This window comes from Felis catus, chromosome C1 (assembly GCF_018350175.1).
Source record: "Felis catus isolate Fca126 chromosome C1, F.catus_Fca126_mat1.0, whole genome shotgun sequence".
NCBI classification, from domain to species: Eukaryota; Metazoa; Chordata; class Mammalia; order Carnivora; family Felidae; genus Felis; species Felis catus.
This window is the reverse complement of record NC_058375.1, coordinates 155,737,177-155,756,339: the sequence shown is the minus strand read 5'-3', so window position 1 is coordinate 155,756,339 and position 19,163 is coordinate 155,737,177. Positions and strand designations below refer to the sequence as shown.

The window sequence follows — 19,163 nt, the reverse complement described above, 5'->3', positions numbered from 1 at the left end:
AAGCACCAGGAAACAATGAGAAATAGGGCTCTGCAATTAAGGAGCTCTGAGTACAGGGCCCCGTGATGTCCCAAGGAAGAATCTGGCTCTGATCTGGGGACTCCAAATTTCCAACTGCCATGCGAGCTCCATTTAACTCCCAAATCTCACAGGTCTCTCCTTATTTCCAGTAGTCTCTTGAAGCACAAACTTTAGTCTATACCCAGATCTGACAAATAGCCACAGGGTAGAAAATGGCCAGCAATCATCTGCTCACCTCAGAAAGACTCTTTCAGAATTAGAGATCATCATTTTTCCCACAACACTCATATTTTTAAAAAGTATTTTTGTGATATACCTAGACTTTTTTACTTTTACAGCAGGAACACTGGCTTGATGAAATCTACTTCTTTCAAGTAAAAAATGGATGATCATTTCTATATGTATTCTTCTCTTTAATTTTATTTTAGAGACAGAGAGAGAGCACATGAGCGGGGGGGGGGGCAGAGAGAGAGAGAGAGAGGGAGGGAGAGAGGGAAGGAGGGAGGGAGACAGAGAGAGAATCCCAAGCAGACTCCACGCTCAGTGCAGAGCCTGATGCAGACCCTGGGATCTGCATCCCAAGACCCTGGGATCATGACCTGAGCCAAAATCAAGAGTTGGTCGTTCAGCCATTTGAGTCACCCAGGTCCCCCTCTATGTGTATTTTTGTGGAAAATATGCTATCTTGAAAAATATCCCTGTTTTATCCTCATTTCCCACCCCTATACATATGACATTAGGTTAATTTACCTCACTGGGAAAGGAAAACAGCTCCCTCAGCCACCAGGAATACCTAACATTATATAAATAATAAACTGTGGGTAAGAAGATACTTCAAATTGATTTAAAGCATGTTTTTGATCCCCAACTGAGAAAGATATTTGAGATAGGAATTGAGTTATAGAAAAGAATAAAATTATATTTCTTGTTAACTTGAAATTTTTGGAATATAGGTACTTATTACTTAAAATTTTGGGACCAATTTGAGTCAAATTTTAAAACAAAAACTTTGAAAATCTGTCAGAACTGTATTTCTTCCTTTTAAGAGAAGTTGCCCTTAGAAAGCTCTTTCAGAGATTTAGATGAATAGAGGACAGAACATCAGCTATATACAAATAAATATTTGCATATACTTACATAATTTGTGGATCATATTATGATTCTATTACTGAGAATATATGAGAATAACACATAGCAAAACTCAATTAGCTAATAAGCATGCCCCAGGCACAACAAAAATAAATAATAAAGTGAGGACCCTACCTGAGTTAGGTTTGAGGCCAATCTCTGGGTGAGAAACAGATGATCATGCTTTGAACCCATACCCCTGACTCTCAAGTGTAGCCTCAATATTTCTCATAAAAATTTACCTATACTTCAGAAGTCTGATTTATATAGTGCCCAGCTAGACATGTGAGAAATAAAGAGGTATTTTATAGAACTCGCAGAATAATGTTTAATAAATATTAAAGGGCCTAGTAGACCTTAGACACTGTTCTATTTAATCTTTGAAAAATGAGAACAGTATTTAATGTTTAGGCCCTGATATAGCTGGTTCATAGGTTGAATTAAGAGACTAGAGAAACATACATGAGAGGCAAAATTATAATTTAACACTATGCCAAAGCAGTACATGATATTGATAGTTGAAATTTTTATTATTCCTTTGTACTATCAGATTATTACTAGAAGACTATGGCTATACTGGCTTTCATCTCCTGGAAACCATAGCCATTATGAGGGCTCTGTTTTCCCAGTAATTTTGTGGTAAATTATCAAGGTAAATATCTACATAGGCTTATCATAGAAAATGGTGAGTTTAAGTAGATTCTCTTGAATCTACTGTTTTATGTGTGGGTGTGTTTATGCTCTTAAAAATCATTTCCAGAGGTTCTAAGTCATTTAATTTTTTTTCCTTCTTATTATTTTTTAGGTCCATTTCATTGGTGAGCAGGTCTGTGGAGCACCTCAATCTGTCATGTTGCAAGTGAAACTCTGAACATCCTCTATTTTTTTTTTTTTTAACACTTATTAACTTTGGGCTCTTCTTAATTTAGAAAAAAAAAAGGACATTGTGGAGCCCATTTCTTCACTTACTACAAGCAAAGGAATAAAGATTAATATTTCCTATTGAATGGAGATATTTTTTGGTCATTTTCCAGTAGTAGCAGTTCTTTCTCTAGATAAATGTACTTTATATTTCCCTTCTTGGCTTTAGCTCAGGACACAGCTGATAAAGCAATGGTGATAAGGCAGTCAGTGAAAGCCAACACTCTATGCTTCCCCTTGATTCATAATTTTTTAAGTAACAAAATAAAATTTCCCTGGAATAATTTCTATTTTACACATCAGGCACATCAAGACATGTTGTCAATTCCCATTTTTTAATTACTTGTCTAATTGGTTTTCATTTTAAATCCTACCATAAACCTCCTTCATGCCACCTGCTTATTCACAGTAGAATGGGAAGGGAGTGGAGAGTAAAACGGAACAAGAAGAAATTATGACTCAAATAAGTTCTTTTTAATTTTAGGCACTCAAGAATATGCTGCATACAACAATGCTGCCTTCACTACTGGAGGGCATGAAATCGTGTAATCAATAGATAGCATGAGCTCTTTGTTATCTACATCAGTTTGTGTTTTACATATGAAATTCTAGACCCACAGGCACCAAACTTGCCCAATTTAAGTGTCTCTAATATGCTCAAATACCATAGGTTCTATAGGTTCTAGTCTACTTTGTAAACTAAGGACTTGGGATACACTTTTCTAAATCAGAATTCCACACAGTGTGATTTTCTCTCTACTTGTCACAGAATACCCAGAAGTATTTATTTAAAATGCCAATTCTAGTTCCTATTCAAGTCACTATCTTTAGAGACTAAGAACAAGTCACTATCTTTAGAGACTAATGATGCATTTTTAACAAGCCCTCTAAGTGATGTCAATGCACACTAAAGTTTGAGAGCCAGTCACTCTGTACTGGCTATTTTATGTGAGGGGCTCACTGACATGCTTTGCTGGAGGAGCCAATGCTGCATGACAGAAAGAATGTTGGGATGGACATTAGGAAAGGATGCTCCGCCACTCAGGATCTGATGACCTCTGAGTGGCTTATTCTTTCTGAGCACTGTATCTTCACTTATAAATGGGAGCATCTCAGTTAACTACTTTTTTTTTTAAGTTTCACTTATTCATTTTTTTTTTCAACGTTTATTTATTTTTGCGACAGAGAGAGACAGAGCATGAACGGGGGAGGGGCAGAGAGAGACGGAGACACAGAATCGGAAACAGGCTCCAGGCTCCGAGCCATCAGCCCAGAGCCCAACGCGGGGCTCGAACTCACGGACCGCGAGATCGTGACCTGGCTGAAGTCGGACGCTTAACCGACTGCGCCACCCAGGCGCCCCTCACTTATTTATTTTTGAGAGAGTGAGCAAGAGAAGGGTAGAGAAAGAGAGAGGACAGAAACAGACAAAGAATCCCAAGTAGGCTCCATGCCACCAGCCCAGACCCAACAAGGGCTCCATCTCACAAACTGTGTGGTCATGATCTGAGCTGAAATCAAGAGTTGGATGCTCAACCAAATGAGTCACTCAGGCAACCCTATCAGTTCACTGCTTAGGCTAATGTAAATATCAGGCAATATAGATCAACTAGGTAAAACCACTTTGCAAAACGGGGCACTCTTTACGAACAAAGGAAAACTAAGGTAGAGGTTTTTGTTGTTGTTGTTTTAAGCTTTTATTTAAACCCAGTTAATGTATAGTGCAGTATTAGATTCTAGTGTGCAATATAGTGATTCAACATTTCCATACAATACCCGGTGCTCATCACAACAAGTGTACTCCTTAATCCCCATCACTTATTTCACCCATTTTCCCCACCCATGTCCCTTCTGGTGATCATCAGTTTGCTCTCCATAGTTAAGAGTCTGATTCCTGGTTTGCCTCTCTCTCTCTATTTCTTTCCATTGCACATTTGTTTTGTTTCTTAAATTCCACACATGAGTGAAATCATATGGTAGTTGTCTTTCTCTGGCTTATTTCACATAGCATCATACTCTCTAGCTCCATCCATGTCATTGAGAATGGCAAGATTTTGTTCTTTTTATGGCTGAGTAATATTCTGTTGTGTATATACACCACATCTTCTTTATCTGCTCATCAACCGATGGACGCTTGGGCTGTTTCCAAAATTTGGCTATTGTAGATGATGTTGCTTTAAACATTGAGGTGCATGCACCCCTTTCTGTATTTTTTGGGTAAATACCTAGCAGCATGATTGCTAGATCATAGGGTAGTTCTAATTTTAACTTTTTGAGGAAACTCCATACTGTTTTCCAGACTGGCTGCACCAGTTTACATTCCCACCAAAAGTGTAAGAAGGTTCCACTTTCGCCACATACATAAAGATTTTCTTTTATCTTCACGATGACTAAGATCTATTTTACAAATGTTACTAGTACGGAAAGCAAAAAATATATATTTTAGAAAATTATAGTTACAGAAGGAAAATGATGTATGAGAAAGCCTGTTTTCAGTTCAACAAGTGATTCAGAAGCTTGAAAATGTTGTACATACATCAAAATATGTCCAAAGCTTACATTTTGATAGGCACCTTAAATAAATTTGGTGAGTCAGAATAAATTATGGGTGCCATGCAATGATTAATAATGAGGATATTAATTATATTCTTGTATTTTGGTACCTACATTTAGTCCCCAAAGAATAGAATGACTGTCACAGCTAACCATATTTATCAAAGTGACACCAAAGTCACAATGTATGGATTTACTTTTCGCCTACTGAAACTTACAGACTTTGATTAAGTCATGTGATAATACATGCAGGACATCCTGGAACTACTGTATATCAAAAGGACAACTCTGCGAACAGCTTCCCCTTGAAATGTCTGCAAGTGACCAAATTCCAGAGAGCATATGTCTGAGAATGGCACCAATGACATACTGTTAATGGATGAATCACTTATCTGCCAAAAGTCCTCCACCTCTCCACTAACATTCTCTTGCTATGCAAAGTCACTGATTATTTCTATTCAAGGATAAAGGGACATTTACATTAGCTAGAGTTTTCCATATACAACATCTAAAGCCCAGGTTAAGAACAATCAATCTAGAAATGTACAGGGAAAACCACCATCATGACCATAATGTTGGGCGGGAGGTGGGGGGGGTCGGCGGGGGTGAGGTGGGCCTGGTGTGTATTTTTAGTAATATAGCTAGAACAAATGTGTCAAGTTTCATGCAACCATAATCTTGTTTCTTCTACGTATGTTTCTTGATGCATCTAATTTAGTCACATTGACTTGAATATGACATTTAAAATAGAATTAAAGTTAGAAAGAGACCATTGAAATAATCTACCTAAAAGAATCAAACTCAAATCTCTGTAGAAGTATCAGCTAAGGAGCGACGTTGAGCATCTTTTCATGTGCCTGTTGGCCATCCAGATGTCTTCTTTAGAGAAGTGTCTATTCATGTTTTCTGCCCATTTCTTCACTGGGTTATTTGTTTTTTTGGGTGTGGAGTTTGGTGAGCTCTTTATAGATTTTGGATACCAGCCCTTTGTCCCATATGTCATCAGGGAAATACAAATCAAAACCACACTCAGATATCACTCACACCAGTCAGAGTGGCCAAAATGAACAAGTCAGGAGACCATGAATGCTGGAGAGGATGTGGAGAAACGGGAACCCTCTTGCGCTGTTGGTGGGAATGCAAACTGGTGCAGCCACTCTGGAAAACAGTGTGGAGGTTCCTCAAAAAATTAAACATAGACCTACCCTATGACCCAGCAATAGCACTGCTAGGAATTTACCCAAGGGATACAGGAGTGCTGATGCATAGGGGCACTTGTACCCCAATGTTTATAGCAGCACTCTCAACAATAGCCAAATGATGGAAAGAGCCTAAATGTCCATCAACTGATGAATGGATAAAGAAATTGTGGTTTATATACACAATGGAGTACTACGTGGCAATGAGAAAGAATGAGATATGGCCTTTTGTAGCAACATGGATGGAACCGGAGAGTGTTACGCTAAGTGAAATAAGCCATACAGAGAAAGACAGATACCATATGTGTTCACTCTTATGTGGATCCTGAGAAACATAACAGAAACCCATGGGGGAGGGGAAGGAAAAAAAAAAAAGGAGGTTAGAGTGGGAGAGAGCCAAAGCATAAGAGACTCTTAAAAACTGAGAACTGAGGGTTGATGAGGGTTGAGCGTGATGGATATTGAAGAGGGCACCTTTTGGGATGAGCACTGGGTGTTGTATGGAAACCAATTTGACAATAAACTTCATACATTGAAAGAAAAAAGAAATATCAGCTAAGGTAAGTATATAACAGACTGATGGTTTCTGCACAGAAACATCTGGATTCACATGCAAGAGAAACAGATTTTTTTTTTCCTCTCAACTCTGATTCAACCCATCCTCTCATTTCTGAGTGAGGAAGAAAACAGACCCATAAAAGTCATACGGCTTTTTGGTAGCAGGGCCCAAATTACAAATGCATTCAGTTTGGGTTTGATTTATAATCAAAGCTAAGCCCACGTTAACACACCTGTGATAATTTATATATTTCCTAATCCAAATTTGCAAGCGAGAAGATTTATACATTTTATTTTAAAGCATCCAATTTATGACTTTCATTCATTTAGATGTCTTGGCAGCATAATTCTGAATATCCTAAAGTTCTCTGAATGCTTTATTTACATCAGTAATTTATATAATATTTTTTCTTATTTTAACTGTGCTTCTCATGACATACTATATTTCATGTCTGTAACTACATTCCCTCATAATAAGTATATATCTACATACTTGCATAGACACTTAAATTGTTTTCTGATAACATCTAGGGCCTAAGTGGCCAATGGATAAATTTTATACACAGCCTACTTTTCTACAAGGTTAGCCAGTGAATTTATTTCTTCAGCATCGTGATACTAAAAGGATTATTAACCAACTAAATTGTGAGATTTTGTTTAAATGAATTCTTGAACAGCAAGTAGGAATCCAGATGGCCGGTATATTTAATAGGCAATATGGGAAAAGAAAGTAGGTGGGATAGCTACCTCAAAAAAATATTAAACAACGTTTAAAGCTTTTTGACATACTGGTAATACTGCTTGGATATTGCAAAATGCTTTTATATGTTAAATACCACTAACAAATGAGTAAAACTCATAAGCATATGTTCTCACCTTCAAACAGGGGACATAACACACATAAATGCAAGGTTCTAAATAAATTACAAATTTATATCCAGATGTTATAAGGGTAGATCAAAATATGTTCTTAAAAAGCTAATAGCCAGCTCATTAAGGACACAGTCACCTTCTGCTCTTCTATTAGTTTTATTGTTAGTGAACACCACAGAACACAGATATTGTGGAGAAAGCAGACACAAGGTAAAGAGGAAAATTTTAAATGGAAAGGAAAGTGGGTAATTTGAGAACTTACTCCCAATGACTTCAATCTATGTATTAGATATCAAAAAGTAAAAATGTACATTTATTAAACCATGACCAAAGCCAGTATTTTATAAAGAGGTTGAAATATCTTCTTTTCAGAAACATTTATTGCAGTTGATATTTAGTCCTTAATATTCATGTTTATTTAAAGTACACATGCCTTTTAAAAGTTTATATTTCTAGAGAAGAATTAATAGATCTTCATGAGTAATGAAATAAAGGGAAGAAAGGACAAGGAGATGTTGATTTCATGGAGTGTCAGTGCCACTGGAAATGTTGGGTCAGTGGCTAGAATTCAAGAATAATTTGGAGGGAAGCTATGGCTAGAGGTTGCTACTACTCTGAAAATGACAGTTAAGACAATGGAGATAAACAGGTAACTAAGGAAGAAAATGTACAAAGAAAGGAGAACTAAAGCTCTATCTTTGTCTAAGTTTTGGACTCAGAATAGAGGACCTGGAAAATGAGAAAGAATCATGGCACTAAGAGTCAAGAAAATTATCAGGATAATGCTGTTTTATCAAAGCCACAAAATAGTTTGATTTAAAGAGGAGCTAGAGATGCAAACAGGATGAACTACCCATACTCCTGAATGGCAGTTTCCTCACCTACTGAGATAGAGGACAGAAATGTCCACAAGTTGCTTCCAGCTCCAAGTAAAATTCTGTCAGTTGGCAATTAGATGGTTGTCTGCTTTAGAGCAATTTCAGGGGACTGAGGGAAATGAAATACAGACTTCAAGGACTTATTTATTATTTTTAATTTAAATTTTTTTGCAAATAGCAAAAAATATATTTTTATTTTTAATCTTTTTTTAAAGTTTCAGATTTTTATTTAAATTCTAGTTATTTAACATAGAACATAGTATTAGTTTAAGGAATAGAATTTAGTGATTCATCACTTACATATACTACCCAGTGCTCATCACAAATGTCCTCCTTAATGCCCATCACCCATTTAACCCATCCCCCTGCCCACCTCCCCTCCAGAAACCCTCAGATTGTTCTCTACAGTTAGGAGTTTCTTTCAAGGGCTTATTTAAAAAGTGGGTGGTTGGGCAATGGTTAATCTCTGACAGAATCAACTTTGCCAAAGACTTTAAAATATTCTTGGCATATAAAATGTTACAAATCTTTGCAGATACTTAATCTGCAGACCTGGCTATTCCAGATATAATTATAGCTATCTTTTTATTTAAAAAAAGTTTTTATCCTTAGAGAAAACTTTAAGGATAAAGTGTTACTATTAATCATTAAGACATACCTGAAACCAGTTTTGAACTTAATATTAACTGGGAAAGGCCAGTGAAGACATAAAGAATGAGCTAAAACTTTAGCAACAAAATCATCCATGTTAAGTAGGAAAAGTCACAATCACATCTTTCTAGGCAAGAAAGCCCTACCTCTGCTTTCAGTAGATGGTGACCACACTTACAATTTAAAACAGAAAAAATTAAATACCAACTAACAGAAAGTATTTGGGGTAATACTAATAAAAGGACAGTATTACTTGTGCCAAACTATTAAGAGAGATAAAGAAGAAATGAACCCACCAAGAAGATGTAACATTTATGAACTTGCATGCACTAATAAGTTTCCCAGAAAGAGATAAAACCATACACTGATCAAATAACAAAGAGGAAAAAAAAAAAAACTATACTGACAGTGGGTGAATGTAACATACTTGTATAAGAAACTGATAAATACTCAAACTTAATACACATATAAGTGTACAAGAACAATGAATTGATTATATGTGAAATATACTCATATATCTATATGTACAGAACCCTATATCTTAACGAGAGAAAATATGTATTTTAAGACATATGGAGTAGAACATATGGAAATTTTATCAGGTTCTTGGTCTCAAAAGAATTTTTTAAAAAAATTCTCATGTTTGACTCCATTCTGAGACTAAATGAAATATAATTTCCTTACAGTTACATGTATTTATGTGACTGAGTTTTTGCAAATAAAATGGAGTACAAGTAATGAGTACAACTTCTGTATCCCTTGTTATAAAGGAGTTATTTACCTTACATTCACCTTCTTTCTTCTTTCCCAGAAGGTGGACTTCAAATAGAAATCGACTAGCTTTCACTCTGCAGACAGGGAAAGCACCTAGGAGAGAAGAGAACAACTAAGAAGGAAGAAGCTTGGTTACCTGAACAACCTTATGGAGCAGAGATGTCCTACTGGCCTGGACCAGGCAGATTATTAGGTGAGAAGAAATGCATTCTATGCTATTGAAGTCACTCTATCTCTGTTACAGCAACTTAGAATTGATGCTAAAAATATGTTTCAAAGGATTTAAAATCTCTGGGAAGCTGTAGATCCTTTCCAGTTAATTCAGAGATGTCTATGTAGGATTTCAACCACATTGGTATTATAAAAGAGCCCATACTCTCTCATTAATGCATGCACTCCATTGCCAGCAAGTTGATGTGAGGACTATCTACATCCTTTTATGCACACTACATTGTTCTCTATTTGCAGCTCTTCCACGATTCAAGATAGCACTCAAATGTATAATGAGAAAACCATTGTTTCAAACAAGGGCTAACATTTTGCAAATCATAAAAATTATGTGTATATAACAATAAAACTGCCAAAAGGATCAGAGATTCTACAAAGCATTTAAATTAGTAGAGAGTTTTGTGCATTTCTACCTTAAATAGATTAAGGTTAAGAGTTTTCTTGAGTAGAGAGATAATGAACTCCAACGTAGGCTTATAAAAAAAATATTGGCTACAGTCATGGGGATGTAATGTACAGCATGGTGACTATAGTTAATAGCATATTTGAAAGTTGGTATAACAGTGTATCTTAAAAGTCCTCATCACAAGAAAAAAAATTTGTAACTGTATATGGTGACAGAGGTTACCTAGACTTATTCTGATCATTTTTCAATATTTACAAATATTGAATCATTATGTTGTACACTTGAAGCTAATACAATATTATATGCCAACTATACCTCAATTTAAAAAAAGGGCTGAATACACACTTTGGTAAGTATGTGTTGGCTTTTGAGCATCAACTATGTGTTTGGCAGTGTGCTTTGTATCACATGCTTGAATCGAAATAATATCCATGTGTTTAATTGATTTTGTTTTTCATTTTATCTTTAAACAAAAAAGTCCCTCTGAAGAAATTATTGTTACATATATTTATCAGATGAGAATACTCTGACATAAGGAGGTTAAATCATTGACTAGAAGTCACAATTGTGGAGTAGCTGTGTAATATGAACAAAGATCTCTCAAACCACTAGAATGTTTTATCAAGAAATTGAAATACCCCTGAAGACTAGAAATAATCTTTGTAAATTTTCAAACATTTTTTTCTTGTGTAAAAATTATGACAAAGATTTTATTTGTCTAAGTACTGGGGTTTAGATATCCCACTTGTGAGAAACTTATAATGCTTGAGTTGACTTCCCAGTTCTGCTGTAGACTAGCTCTGTGACCTGGAGCATATTTTCTTATATATAAAATAGAAATATTAATTTTTAGTGGAGTTAAATAAAATACAGACAAGTAAGCATTTATTTCATTTTACTTAATGTAAATTTGAAACATATAAATTTAAACAGAATTATCAATCTTTCAGTAATTCAAATATTTGTAAATTTATCATTCATCAAATATTAATCAAATGTTGAATTTAATAATTAGGAAATATTTAACAATGTATTTTTGGTGACATTTTGGCAAGCACTTTTTATTAATTAAGTCAAAAAATTATAATCTACTTATCAATATTTGTTAGCCCTTTCCTTTTTTACCTATGCAATTACCATATTCCTTTTCCCTGACCCCTTTAAAAGAAATATTTCTGATGAATGGATAAAGAAGATATGGTTTATATACACATGGAATACTACTTGGAAATGAGAAAGAATGAAATCTAGCCATTTGCAGCAACATGGATGGAACTGGAAGGTATTATGCTAAGTGAAATATGTCAGTCAGAGAAAGACAGATACCATATATTTTCATTCATAGGTGGATCTTGAGAAACTTAACGGAAGACCATGGGGGATTGGAAGGGGAAAAAAAAAGTTACAGAGTGAGGGAGGGAGGCAAACCATAAGAGACTCTTGGATACTGAGAACAAACTGAGGGTTGATGGGGGTGGGGAAGAGGGGGAAATGGCTAATGGGCACTGAGGAGGGCACTTGTTGGGATGAGCACTGGGTGTTGTATGGAAAACAATTTGACAATAAATTATACTTTAAAAAATGAAAAGAAAAAAAGAAATATTTCTTTATAAATATATGTAGAGCATTCAGGAAAAATTTGTCATAAAATTACTTGTCAAATAATGTTATATTTCAAAATGGTGGTGCTAGGCACACTGATAAATAAAAGACAAGGAAAGGATTAATTATCCACAAGAAGCTTGCAACCTTTTATGGTAAGAAAAAAGTGATATAGCATAAATTATATATATATATATATATATATATATATATATATATATATATATATATATATATATATACGAGAACTATGAAATTTGGGAGCAGAGCATATAAAACAAATATAAATTCAGAGAAAGAGGTGATTAATGGAGGTTGGAGGTCTTCTCTGAACCAGGGAAGACATGAGGAATTGGCTCATCGCCATCTGATTTATTATGCCTATTGAAGTGTTCCTTTAGAAGAGACTGTCATTATCTACTTGTGTTGTAAGACCAGCATTTAGTACTCCAAACCACATTTCAAAATAATCAGCATATAATATAAACTTCATGGGACCTATATTTTGGCCTTATGTCCTACTTTATTATGGATTTGAAATTCTTCCCAAATAAATTATTCTATTACTATATTATGTACCAAAGTCAAGGTAGGAAAACGGAAACCAAAGTAGTTATTTTTTTTAAAAAATGTTACACATAGAATTAGTGAAGCTGATATTAAAAAGTCAAGGGGACAAAAAATACTGAGATGAAAAGAAGTAATAGTTGCAAGAAGTAGCTAATATAATTAAGGCTCAGAGACCAAAGGGAAGAGGTAGATAATCAGAAGCTGGCAGTTTGGAGGAACTAGAACCAAAGATCTAGAACCAAAGCCTCTGAGGAGCACACACTGTAGGGCTAATGTTACTATCTCTGGAGCCTGAAAGAGGACCCTTGTGCAGCTGGACCCAGACTCTGAGGGAGGGAGGCCAGCTGGTTGATGCTGGCTTTGCTGCCAAGGCTGCTTCTGAGAGTAAAGAAGCTGAGAACGAGAACCAACTGCGGTTGCCCAAGGTGAAGGGCAATGCTGGAGCAATGCCAACAAAACAGCACTCCAAAAAGAAGGGGAAATCCCTCTCTCCCTTCCTATCTTCTGCACTCACTCCAGTGTCCCTGCTGACAGAACCTAAAGGGGAACCAGTTGGCAAAGAAAGCATGTGGTTGGCAGAGTACCAGCCTCGGCATCCAAATGCCAAGTTTGGAGGGTGAGTTCATAGCTGAGAAACAACTTAATAAAAGTAACATAGTTATGTTCTAAGATGATGAATAAAATGTAAACATTTCATAGTAAATCCACCATTTTACTCTGAAACTGAAATCCTTTCCACATATTTTTATTGTACTGCACTTAGCTTTTATTATTGCTAAGTGTGTATCTCTCAGTGGGAAAGAGAGAAAAAAATTTTGAAAGGTGAGTGAATGTAATATAATAAGCACCAACTATTTAAAGACTATCACTGAAGGGAAGAAAATATTTTACTTTCATTACAATTGTGTTTAGTGCAAGCAAAATTTTAACAGACAAATTAATGTAGATGAGAAGGAATCAGAGACTAAAGGGTATCTGTATGTGTGCTAATGAAACACTACCACACACCGAACGAGAAAGAGAGACTAAGAGAAGACTAAGTGGTGAATGACGACACTAATGAGCGGCAGCTGTGTAACATTTTTCATGATTTTCCTGCTTTTGTACATGAAGCAAATCCCAGGCTGTAATCAAGGTATTGTCTGGATTGGAATCATTTTATGGCTCTAGCAGGGTAGATGTGCTTTCAAACTCAGCCTTTTATGTATTAGGAAGGGCTCAGATCCTTACTGGCCATTGGCCAGAAACTTAAATTCCTAAGTGGGCATTCCTTAGTGCAGCTGTGAAATAATAAGAAATATACACACAGGTTCTGACTCCTGGTTCTTCAGACACAAGCTCTTAAAGCCTTTGAAAATAGAATTGCTAGGAGAGTCTTTTGTTCTAACATTTAGTCTTTGACCCTAGTTCCTGACACAGAATTCCTAAGATCTTTGTAATTAACCTTAGTGATAGGGACATCTGACCCTAACCTCCTAAATCCCTTGAATCTCCTGGGTGATAAAAGTGGTTTTTGTTCTGAAGAGGTGGCTCTTCACGAACTCCTGGATGGGACCTGACCATCACAAAGACAAATCCATGTAGAAGTTTGGGACTTTCAGTGCCACCTCCCCATTCTCAGGAATGGAGAGAGGGGTTGGAAATGAAGTTAACAATCCACCATGCCTACATGATGAAACCTTCATAATACCCTCAATAGTGTGGGGTTCAGGGAGCTTCTATAACCCAACTCCACGTGAACCAAAGCTGCTGCACTAGACAAACTTCAAGACCTCAACCTATATATCTATTTATCTGCATCCTTCATCACATCGTTTATTATATAATAAACTGATACATGTAAGTTTCTCACTGAGTTCTGCGGGCTAGTCTAGGAAATGATCAAATCCAAGAAAGGGGTCATGGGACCTTAGATTTGTAACCAAGTGAGACAGAAGTTGTGGGTAATCTGGGGCCTACTACTCAGATTGGCATCTGAAGTGAGTTGGAGGAAGTGGGTGGGTGGAAGTACAGGCTAGTTTGTGGAACAGTCTTTAACCTGTAGGGTCTGTGCAAATTTCAGTTAAGGGTCAGAATTGAACTGAATTGTAGGACACTGAGGTGGTACTGCAGAAGATTGCTTAGTGTGGGAAACTACCTTATCCCCTCCTCCGGAAAAAAAAAAAAAAACAAAAAACAAAAAACACTTATGGTGTCAGAAATGTTGGGAGTGAGGTAGTAGTGGAGGGGTAAGAGAGAAATACCAAAGGAGTGGTTTTCTCCTATATAGTAGCTCAGAGTATAGCACAGAGAGTCAGAGAAATCACCTGAGATGCATGCCAGTCTTTCTGTAACCTCAGCTCAGAAATAACAACCCATCACTTCTAGTGCATTCTATTCTCTCCAAGTGAATTCACTAAGTCCAACCCATGATGAAGGAAAAAGGATTATACAGGACCATGAATACCATAAGTCAGTGATCATTGGCGATCATGATATAGGAGGCCACAGAGCCTTCAATACTGAAAACAACAGGGTGGTCTGCGTTCTGTGTTCTGACAAAATCATATAAAAAGGGTTGACGTCAAATTTTTGAAGACTTTCGAATCCTCTATTTGAAATATTTTTGCAATAGGCCTAACAGTATTATATACTTAAATAAGGTAATATATCAAATCAGGAACAAACACAAGTGAACACCTTAGAGCTATTTTCAATTGCATAATGATTCTTCCCCCAAAACTATAGTTCTGTGTGCATATAGTGATTGATTTGGTAGATCAATATTGTTATCTCTGTGACAATAATGACCATTTTGTGATCTTTAGGGATTTTCCCTCAGAGTGCAAGTTGGCTGCCACAACTCCAGGCATCACACCTTAATTCAAGACAAAAAGAAATGAGAAGAGATGGCACAAGCAAGCACTCTTCTCCTCTCCTGGAAAAAGGAAATCTGAGATGCTCTCTAGCAGATTCTGATTACAGTGTTCCTCCAGGGACCAAATAAAAGAAACTGGAGAGAACACTGACAGGTTTAGACTGATCATGATGTGACCCCTACGGCTGGGGAAAAAAAAGGGGGGGGGGGAGTGCATCTCTATCTGTTGAAAATTCAGGTCTTAGCAGACCAGATGGTTTGAAAAGGCTTTTGGGTATATAATGAACAATCTGCCATACTTAGAACCATGATACCAAGTGACTTCCCCTGTCTTGCATATTTTAAATTTAAAGAAACTGTTAGTATTCTAATTTGTTTCTACCTTCTATTTTATCATATTAAATTATTAGCTGCAGAAAATAAATGAAGCCAGATAAAGTCAGATAAATCAGGAGCCTTACGGCAATAAACTTTAGCTTTAATTTTTGAGTTAATTTGTCTTACTTTTAGACAAAAGCATGTTAGAACAATACAAAATCATAAGAGCTTTATACATGAGATGTTAATAGCAAAACTTTTTTTTAAAAATAATCTTAACTTTCTAAAAAAGTTGATCTGGTATATTGCTCCAATCCTTTTTTCTTTAAAAAGTCTGCACTTAATATTTTAAAGTCTTCTTTAATTTTAGATGATGAGGACTAGAATGTTGTTGTTTCATTATGTGCTTTCAAACTGTGTGTTATTGCTTAAGATTAATATATCTATAATAAGGAATTTAGACTTTTTAAAACTTAAAAGTGGCATTGTACAATTACAAAAGATTGTTAAATTCAAAAATGGCAAAAACTACATTCAGAAACCTATCAAATGATAAAGATTATATTTCAAATTCATGGTCAAAACATTCATGGTTTAATAAATTGTATTAGGATAATTTGATAGTCATATTTTACACAAAAGAAAATAGTTACATAGGAAATATGGAGAAATAAAAAACAATAGGAGAAAACATGAGAGCATCTCTTGAAGTTATGAAATAAAAAAAATGTTAAGACTAGAAAGACGGATAAATAAAACTATATATAAATCAAGCATCCTACATTGCAACACAACTATTTAATATAGGAAATATCCTTCTAACAACTAAAAAACTGATTAAGAAAAAGTAGAAAATATGCAGAAGACATCAGCATAGCCTATGCAGAGAAAATTCAAGTAGTCTATAAGTATCTCAAAAAAATGGTCTACCTCATTCATAAAAAAGATAATGAAAAATACCACTTTCTCCCATAAAATTGGCAAAGAACAAAATGATTAAAAATAGAACACCGAAATGTATATGAATGCGTTGTGGTCTGTAAACTCATTAATAACTTTCAGAAAACACTTAAGAAACTAATAATGACTGCAACTAGTGAGGGGAACATTATTGGAAACATTGTGCTACAGGGCTTTTTGTGTTATTTGTAATTTGAACCGAAATAACCTATTCCCATTTAAAAAATTAAAATATTTAAAATTTAAAGACTACTCCAAAAATTTGTGACCAACTGCAGTACAATCGAAGATCTACCACTATCATGTACTTACATAAAATATTATCTAACAACTGTTTCTCATTCACATCAGACCAAAGGCCAACCTTCAACTGTCAGAGAGTTTTCTGATTATTGGAGGCCTGTTCTGTCTGCCTGTGTTATAGACCAGAAGTACCTACAAGTTAGCACCCTGTAGGAACAATGCCTAACCAATGACTGACAGAATTGGGTATATAAATAAGCTTGACCATCCCTTGGATGGGATATCTGAGACATGTGCCCTATGCTGGCTCACAGAGTTTCTCCAATGGGCTTAAAATCAAATCATATGATGGAAATTTTGGGGGATTTGACCCAAACACGTCCAAAGTGCATAGGTAAGTTTCAACAATAAAGTGGCCAAGGAACTCAAATGATAAATCCATATTTTTCTGGTCTTCATATCCATAGATCTCCTTCAGGTCATACCTGTTAGGGAGTTTCCTATGACCAGTTGAGCAAGAAATAAAATTACCAAGGTCTTGTGCATGATGGGTTGCCTCCTTTATATTGAATAAAAAATAGGTTGCTGCTAAAATCTATCTATGTCAGAAATATCCCTGAAATAAAACAATGAGAAAAAAATCCTCTCTGTTAGTCAAAAGTGTGAGCTATAAACCTGATTATTGACTTAGAATAGGGGGAGAAGTGGATGGAAATATGGAGGGCCGTATTTGGGCTAAAAGTATTCAGTGACTTGGCTAGTTGGTCAAGGCCCTGGAAGTGTAAGTTGGAAAATGAGAGAAAAATGTTTGGGGAACTAAGCTTTGGATCGAATTATGAGAGTGGGCACAAAGTGTGCAAATTTTGTACTGTTCCTTAGTGTCCACTAGAGACATCCACCTCCAACACAGAGGAAACACAACAATCAGATAGAGAGGGTCCTGTGAAAAGCAGTAAACCTGTTCCTCAGCCCCCCATCCCTATGTTGTGTGATAGGCCTACGATGAGCCCAAAAGGGTAGGAATGGACAGTGGGCATAGGCCCCAAAGCATACGTTTCTTCTCAACTGTAACACATTAGGACAGGGTCCAAGTGTCTTTGATAGGATAATAAATAATGAATCATGGGAGAATTCCACATATCAATAAACTTTCTTTTATATAGCCTTTATTCTGTACCCTTTAATATCCTACCCTACTTTGCTCCCACATCAGGCTGGCACTTCCCAGTTCCTATTGATATTTATTAATTGATCCTTAAGATCTTTGGTAAAACAGACAAAAACTCATTCCCTTAACAGTAATAATTTTTTGCCAGTAACAAACTGATAGCTCACCCTTGTTATGACTTAAAACGAGAGGATAAAGAAGATACAGTATTTACACAATGTACTATTCTCAGCTATAAAAAAAATGAGATCTTTCCATTTGCCACAACATGGATGGACCTACAGGGTATTCTGCTAAGTGAAATGAGTCAGACAAATACCACATGATTTCACTTGTATCTGGAAACTAAAAAACAAAACAAATGAATAAGTAAACAAACAAAAAGCACAAAGAGACCCATAAATACAGAGAACAAATTGATGGTTGCTAGAGGGGAGGGGAGTGGGCAAAATGGGTAAAGAGGAGTAGGAGATATAGGCTTCCAGATATGGAATGAATAAGTGATGGCGATACAGTCTTGGGAATACTGTCAATGGTATTGTAAGTGTTGTAAGGTTACATATGATAATTGCGCTTGTAGTGAGTATACAACAACATATAACCTTGTCCAATCGTTATGTTGTACAACTGAAACTAATGTAACATTTTGTGTCAACTGCACTTCAATAAAAAGTAAAAATATAAAAGCATTGAGAAAAATAATCCTTTGATCAAAGAAAAAGTTCATCAGAAAGCAGAAAATATTCTCCAGAAAATGAAAATAAAAACAAAGACTGAAAAATCTATGGGATGTAGTTAAAGCACAACTTATAGAGATATTTGTAACTTTAGATACCTATATTTGAAAGGCAAGGTTTATAATAAATTATCAAAGTTTAAGAAGCTACTTAAGGGGGCGCCTGGGTGGCGCAGTCGGTTAAGCGTCCGACTTCAGCCAGGTCACGATCTCACGGTCCGTGAGTTCGAGCCCCGCGTCGGGCTCTGGGCTGATGGCTCAGAGCCTGGAGCCTGTTTCCGATTCTGTGTCTCCCTCTCTCTCTGCCCCTCCCCCGTTCATGCTCTGTCTCTCTCTGTTCCAAAAATAAATAAACGTTGAAAAAAAAAAATTAAAAAAAGAAGCTACTTAAGAAGCTACGTTAAAAAGAAAAAGCTACATCCAAAGTAGGAATAACAAACATGAGGAAAAATCAATAAATACAAAGTAAATGTTAGAATTAAGAGAAGTAAAAATCTGGTTCTCTAGAAAGATTAATAA

At 35.9% G+C, this 19,163-nt stretch overlaps 1 protein-coding gene across 2 annotated transcripts in view; it reads right to left on the bottom strand.

The window, feature by feature from the left end:
• The window catches only part of XIRP2 (xin actin binding repeat containing 2), a 693,081-nt gene that overhangs the window by 447,998 nt on the left and 225,920 nt on the right, over positions 1–19,163 (bottom strand). For both annotated transcript variants that reach the window (XM_045033894.1, XM_045033895.1), the window contains one exon: positions 9,564–9,649. The gene's annotated coding sequence lies outside the window, so the exon portion shown is untranslated. Of the gene's footprint in view, positions 1–9,563; positions 9,650–19,163 lie in introns of those variants that run through there.